Raw genomic sequence first — 7,305 nt, 5'->3', positions numbered from 1 at the left:
TCATGATGATGAAAACGGATAACAAGAAATCAACAACAAATCAAGATGAAGAGAACAATAAAAATAACAATATTTACTCCAACAGGAAACTTCTCATGATGAAAACGGATAACAAGAAATCAACAACTAATCATCACGATGAAGAGAACATTATAAATAACAATAGCAAGTTCAACAGGAAACTTCTCATGATGAAAACGGATAACAAGAAATCAACAACTAATCATCATGATGAAAAGAACAATAAAAATAACAATATTTAGTCCTACAGGAAACTTCTCATGATGAAAACGGATAACAAGAAATCAACAACAAATCAAGATGAAGAGAACAATAAAAATAACAATATTTACTCCAACAGGAAACTTCTCATGATGAAAACGGATAACAAGAAATCAACAACAAATCAAGATGAAGAGAACAATAAAAATAACAATATTTACTCCAACAGGAAACTTCTTATGATGAAAACGGATAACAAGAAATCAACAACTAATCACCATGATGAAAAGAACAATAAAAATAACAATATTTACTCCAACAGGAAACTTTTCATGATGAAAACGGATAACAAGAAATCAACAACTAATCATCACGATGAAGAGAACATTATAAATAACAAGAGCAAGTTCAACAGTAAACTTCTCATCATGAAAACAACAAGAAATCAATAACTAATCATCATGATGAAAAGAACAATAAAAATAACAATATTTACTCCAACAGGAAACTTTTCATGATGAAAACGGATAACAAGAAATCAACAACTAATCATCACGATGAAGAGAACATTATAAATAACAAGAGCAATTTCAACAGTAAACTTCTCATCATGAAAACAACAAGAAATCAATAACTAATCATCATGATGAAAAGAACAATAAAAATAACAATATTTACTCCAACAGGAAACTTTTCATGATGAAAACGGATAACAAGAAATCAACAACTAATCATCACAATGAAGAGAACATTATAAATAACAATAGCAAGTTCAACAGGAAACTTCTTATTATGAAAACCTCCTGCGAAGAAAAGCTTCAGAAAGATCCAGTTTTCGCGATTAAGTTGAAGACGAGGGTTCCCTCGATAAAAATCTCACTTCGAAAGTTATGGCCAAATTGAGGGGAAACTTCTCCCGTTTGTTTTTGAAGTTGTTAGGGAGAGAGAGAGAGAGAGAGAGAGAGAGAGAGAGAGAGAGAGAGAGAGAGAGAGAGAGAGAGAGAGAGAGAGAGAGAGAGAGAGATATTCGACTGCAAAATCCTTGACTTTTAAAAAAGGGGCTTGCTTCTTTTTCGTTTGCATACACACGTGTGTATATTTGTACACACACACACACACATGCACACACACACACATATATATATATACATATAATATATATACACAAATAATATAATATATATACATATATATATATATATATAATATATACACATATATAGATATAGACACATATTTGTGTATATGTTGTATATATGCATATATAAAACGGCTCTCAGCTCTCGAGAGGGAAGAAATGGAGTTGGGGTTACAATAGGTAATAACTGGAAGAAAAAAAAGTGGTAGAAGTAAAGAGCGTAAATTATAGGCTTTTAAAGATTCCTATGATAATAGAGGGATCAGGAAATTAACATAATTTCAGTATATGCTCCTCAGATGAGTTGCCAAGAACAAGAGAAAGAATTGTTTAAAAAAGAGTTTGAGGTAGCTATTAAAACATTGAAAGAGGGGAAGCTAATCATAGAAGCAGACATAGTTGGGCATATTGGAGAAGAGAAGGGATGGATATAAGGAAGTATATAAAGGCCATGGGTTTGGAATTAGAAAAGAGGTTGGGGAGTAGTATATGTTAAAGATGGCTTAGCGTTTTGAATTGCCATTATGAACACCTGGTTTCAAAAGTTGGATAAGCAGATACCTTATGAAAATGGGGGAGTGAAAAACCTAATAAGTTACATCCTGGTTAGAAGAGTTGATAAAAAAAACAATGGGATGAACAGTAAAGTGATTCTAGGGAAAGCACGTGTTAAACAACAAAGACTGGTAGTGAGGGATTTTAAAATTAGCAGTAGAAAACGCAAGAAGAGACAGAGGAGATGAAGAATTAATGTTTGGGACCCTAAGAAAAACATATAAACAATTTAAGATGATTGTGAGAGTGGGGCGGAGACAGGGACATGTGATGTCACCATGGTTGTTCAATTTATTTGTTGATGGAGTTGTGAGAGAGGTGAATGCTCGATTGCTTGGTCGAGGATTGAAACTGATAGACAAGAGTCATCATGAGTGGAAGGTAAATCAGTTGTTGTTAGCGGGTGATAATGTACTGGTTGCAGACACGGAGAAGCTATGCCGATTAGTGACAGACTTTGGAAGGGTTTCCCAATTACAAGAGAGTGAATTAGCAGGCCAGGTGGTCATAGGGGCATAGTGGTACAACACTTGGTCCAACGGTTGAAGGTCGTGTATTGATTTTGGCTAACCACACATCAGTCCACCCCGGTGTATATAAGTGAAACAGTGTTCTTGTCATGATCAAAAGCTTGTGGCTAACAACCTCACCTTAACAAATTTGATAAGACACTGGTAGTGTACACCCTTCTGGCATCATCCCCTAAAAAGTTAATTAATCATATGATGAACAGAATATATGTATGATATTCAACAACGAGCCATTTCTCTCAACAGGAGGTGGATCAAGAGAAAATAATAAACACAATCACTATCAAGTTTATACTTGAAATACTAAAACATCGAAGAGACCTACAGACAAAAAGAAAACCTAGAGAATGCACCATTCGGCTCTATTTTGCGTGCATTCTTTCCCTTCTTGGTCATATCAACAGGTTCTTTGTCACTCATAAAGGGTACCTGCGTGTGTGCGTGCAGACTGACCAGGCCTTGTGCTCAGACGGGGGGGGGGGGGGGGGGGGGGGGGGGGGGGGCCTCTTAGACAATCAGTCATGGCCCCCAAACCATAAAGGGTCGTCATCAATAGTCCAACACAGTTTTCTCTTCCCTCTAGAAATCTGGTATAGCAAACCCCGTTAGTCATCAATTTGAATCCCCTTACATTGGCGCTGTTTCTCGTGATAACGTATATTCTCGCTACTTTAGTATTCTCTCTGTAAAGAATTAGCTTCTGTATTTCCATCGAGGGTATCCATGCAGTCTGGCTCCTTTCACGTGTAAAGAGCAGAGTACCACTGTTTCAACGGATTCAATGTCGCGCCTTAAGAGAATTCGTCGCTTGTTCAACGCAAGTATGGAGAGAAAAGGTATGGTGGAAGAGGATGCCTTTGATAGGAAGCATTGGAGAGGGCGCATCAGGCAACCAGCCCCTTAATCTAGGGATAACGGTGGGAAAAGAATACCTGGATATACCCATTGTTGACAGGTTTGGCCTTTTCTCAGGCCAAAAAAAACCTCAAATTTGGCCCTTTTTTAATTGACTGGCCTTTAGTAATATCATAAATGAAGGGCGGCCCCTCAAAAACCGATGTACTTGGCCTTTTTTGTACTAATGGGTTGGGCTTTTAAAGCTGCGGGTAATTAGAAGTTGGCCTTTTCTCATTTACAAATACTGGCAACCCTGTCTTATATGTACTGAATACACACACACACACACACACACACACACACACACGCACTTGACTGAATTCATTATCCTTCCTATACAAAAAAAAATGAGTCATCCCTTTCGCGAAAAAATGCGCACCTTACTAATATATATCAAAGATTACAATGTCGGTAAATTTTCTCCCCAACAGTTGAACATCAACAAAGATTGAAAACTTATGGAGCGTCTCTCTGATACTAGAAGCTCAGCACCGATGTATGAAAAAAAAATATTACGTTTTAATCTATCGGACGAAATGCTCCTCTAAAAACGGAAACTTTACGTTTAGCATAGCTGTTTACCGAACAAATACCTAAGAACTCCCAATGAATTAGAAATGCCGCTGAATTGTAAAAGAATTCCAAAGTTTGATTACTTGACGTGACGTTTGAGAGAAACTTTGACGGAAGAAAATATTTCCTTTCCTGAATTTGGCATAAGGAAAAGAATTAAAGATAATGAATTAGTTGGCATTCAAGAAGTGGCTTAAGAGGAACTAAACGGGATATGTTTTATTAGAGAATTCCAGAGATAATTTAGGTAGAGATAAAGTTATCAATCGCCATATTAGTCGGATTAAATGCAGATGAAGCTGATGTTTACCCAATTGTTTTTTATTTATTTTTTTTTTTGTTAGTAAATGACGAGTTCGTGTGCCATTTATTTATGGATAAAAAGCCCATAACATTTACTTTCATGAATTGAAATAAATGATTTAATATTTAGATTGATAAAAGCAATCAAACAGGCTGCTAAACCATGTGCACTGACCTGACAATATCTAATATCCATTATTTACTTTATGATATTGAATTTTCATTATTATATATTGTGATGGAGGACAAGTTTATATGTTGATAAATGGGAAATGACAGATACTCACAACTGGGATTACTATCATATATACCAAAGTATTTTTTTACAGATGAAATAATTGTCCTATGATAGGTATTGTTTTGTTCAATTCATCTGCTGGCAAAAAAAGATATCTTTATATCATTTTTTTTATTCATTTTACATATTCCTTTTTGTATTTTTAATTCATGATTAAAATACCAGAACTTTGGAATCAAAATCAATGTAATATACGAACGTATATCTTACGCAACTACATTAGGCCACTCACTTTACGAAGCTGTTAAATAACAGTAGCTAAATTTAGTACCGCAAGATTAGTAAACTTATTAGCTCTTACTACAACTCCAACAGTTACAAGAAAAATTTCGATATCTATAAAGTTTTCATGTCTTGGGCAACCAAGTTTAGGACAACTTTCTCAACTTTACTCCTAAAAGACCGGAGTTGAATAACCAACTTTCGAGTGAAGTGTTGATTTTAAGGCTATGAAAATCTCTCTCTCTCTCTCTCTCTCTCTCTCTCTCTCTCTCTCTCTCTCTCTCTCTCTCCCCCAAAACCGCAATATAAACGTGAAACTCCGTTCAGATTTACTTGAATGCAATATAACAGGTTGATTTTCAGACACTCTCTCTCTCCCTCTCTCTCTCTCTCTCTCTCTCTCTCTCTCTCTCTCTCTCTCTCTCCACTAGTACCCACTTTTTTAATACGGTATATCTATCTATATCTATTACTCTTCATTTAATTTATCTATCATAAGAAACTCAGTTGATTTGCAGACCTCTCTCTCTCTCTCTCTCTCTCTCTCTCTCTCTCTCTCTCTCTCTCTCTCTCTCTCTCTCTCTCTCTCTCACTTACTTTTTTCCCCGATATAACTATCTATATCTATCATCCTTCAATCTATTTATCCATCAGAAGAAACTCTACTTCAAATTTACAGAAATAAATATTGGAATTCGTTCGAACATTATTTATTCCAGATTAACATGTGATGATCATGAATAACAAGGAGAGAGGCAATGTGGAAGAGTCTGGAGATGCGTAAAGTAGATTGTACAGAAGATAATTTCTCCGAGTCCGATTTCCAGTACTTATTATAAAATGGATATTTGTTCTAGACTATGGCAACCAAGAGTGACTAGCTTGGGGAAAATGTGGATCTAAAACAAGGATGCCTTGTCTTCTAAGTTATTTTGATATTCTTATGAACTGAATTATGACAAAAAAAAAAAAAAAAAAAAAAAAAAAAAAGAAGAAGAAGAAGAAGAAGATTCAATGCTGAAGGGCAAGAAGAGAGTTTCTTCTATACAGCATGCAGTGTCTAAAGCTGGAAATAGTTGAAAGAAACTACAGATTTGATAAAAGAAGTAAGAAGTTTTCATTAACATGAGTAAGTGTGGAAGGAAGCCGGGAAAATGGGGACATGAACTTAAAGTATATGAATGATGGAAATATGAAAGTTGTTGATTTATCTAGGCATTGGAGTAAATATAAAACTTACCCGTAGGTAAAGGGAGGAGAGGAGTACATATCAATGAAAAAAAAGAAAAGATAAAAACAAACAGACTGTATGCACACAATGATGAGGGGAAGTGAAATTTGGATATTTAATATAAAGAGAAAAGCTCTAAGTATGATTGTATGTAGGTCGAGGATAGTGGCTCGTCAACATTCATGAAATTAAAAGAAGGATAAGCATGGGATGGAGAGCTTTTCGTTAATAAAATGAAATTATGAAAAGTAAAATGTCGCTTTCTCTAAAAAAAAATAGTATCTAGTTAGATGGTCCTACCAGTATTTACTTATGCATCAGAAACTTGGAGCTTTACTAAAGCCTTAGAACATAAGCTAGTTACAGATTAAAGAGGTATGGAAAGATTAATGATGGGAATAACACTAAGAGGCTGTAAGAGAGCAACATGGATACGAGAGCAAACTAAAGTAGAGAATATGCTAACATGTAAGAAAAAAAAAAAAAAAAAAAAAAAAAAAAAAAAAAAAAAAACCGGACATGGGCAGGACATATAATAATGACAGAAAACATATTTAATTTATGAACAATAAAATGAGGTCACTAGAGATGGCAAAAAAGGAGGTGGAAGGAAGAGAAGACGGTGGATGATGAGCTAAAAAAAATGTGAGTATAGACTGATACTGAAAGACCATGAACAAACGCAAGTGGAAGGACACGTCTGTGGCCTTAGTCCTACAGCGGACTAGTTACGGCTGATGATAATGATATATGTATATATGGTATATGTATGCGTATATACAATATATATGTATAAAATATGTATATATGAGTATATACAAATTAAAAAAAAAAGCCTTTTCAATAGAAATAAATTTCTGCCTCACTTTGGGATAGAAATTTAGCCTCTGAAAATAAAAGGCAGGGCAGCAGAGGTCCCAAAATAAATTGGAACGAACGTGCTAAATGTTTTTCAGGATTTACCTGGAGAGTCAATTGTCTTTAATACCTCAGAGTTTTAACAGGCAAATCCTGAAGGGCAATTAGCACTTATGTTCCGGCTACTTTTAGCAGCTTTACCTTTTATTTGAGGAGATTTGGGCTTGATCCATATGTGAGATAGAAACTTACTGATGTGTATATATATATATATATATATATATATATATATATATATATATATATACATATATATATATATATATATGTATATTTATATATATATATATATATATATATATAAATAAATATATATATATATATATATATATATATATACATATAAATATATCTATATATATAAATATAAATATATCTATCTATCTATATATAATATATAAACACACACACGCACACA

The sequence above is a fragment of the Palaemon carinicauda genome, chromosome 31 (assembly GCF_036898095.1).
Source record: "Palaemon carinicauda isolate YSFRI2023 chromosome 31, ASM3689809v2, whole genome shotgun sequence".
NCBI lineage: Eukaryota > Metazoa > Arthropoda > Malacostraca > Decapoda > Palaemonidae > Palaemon > Palaemon carinicauda.
Note: the sequence above shows the minus strand (reverse complement) of the source record.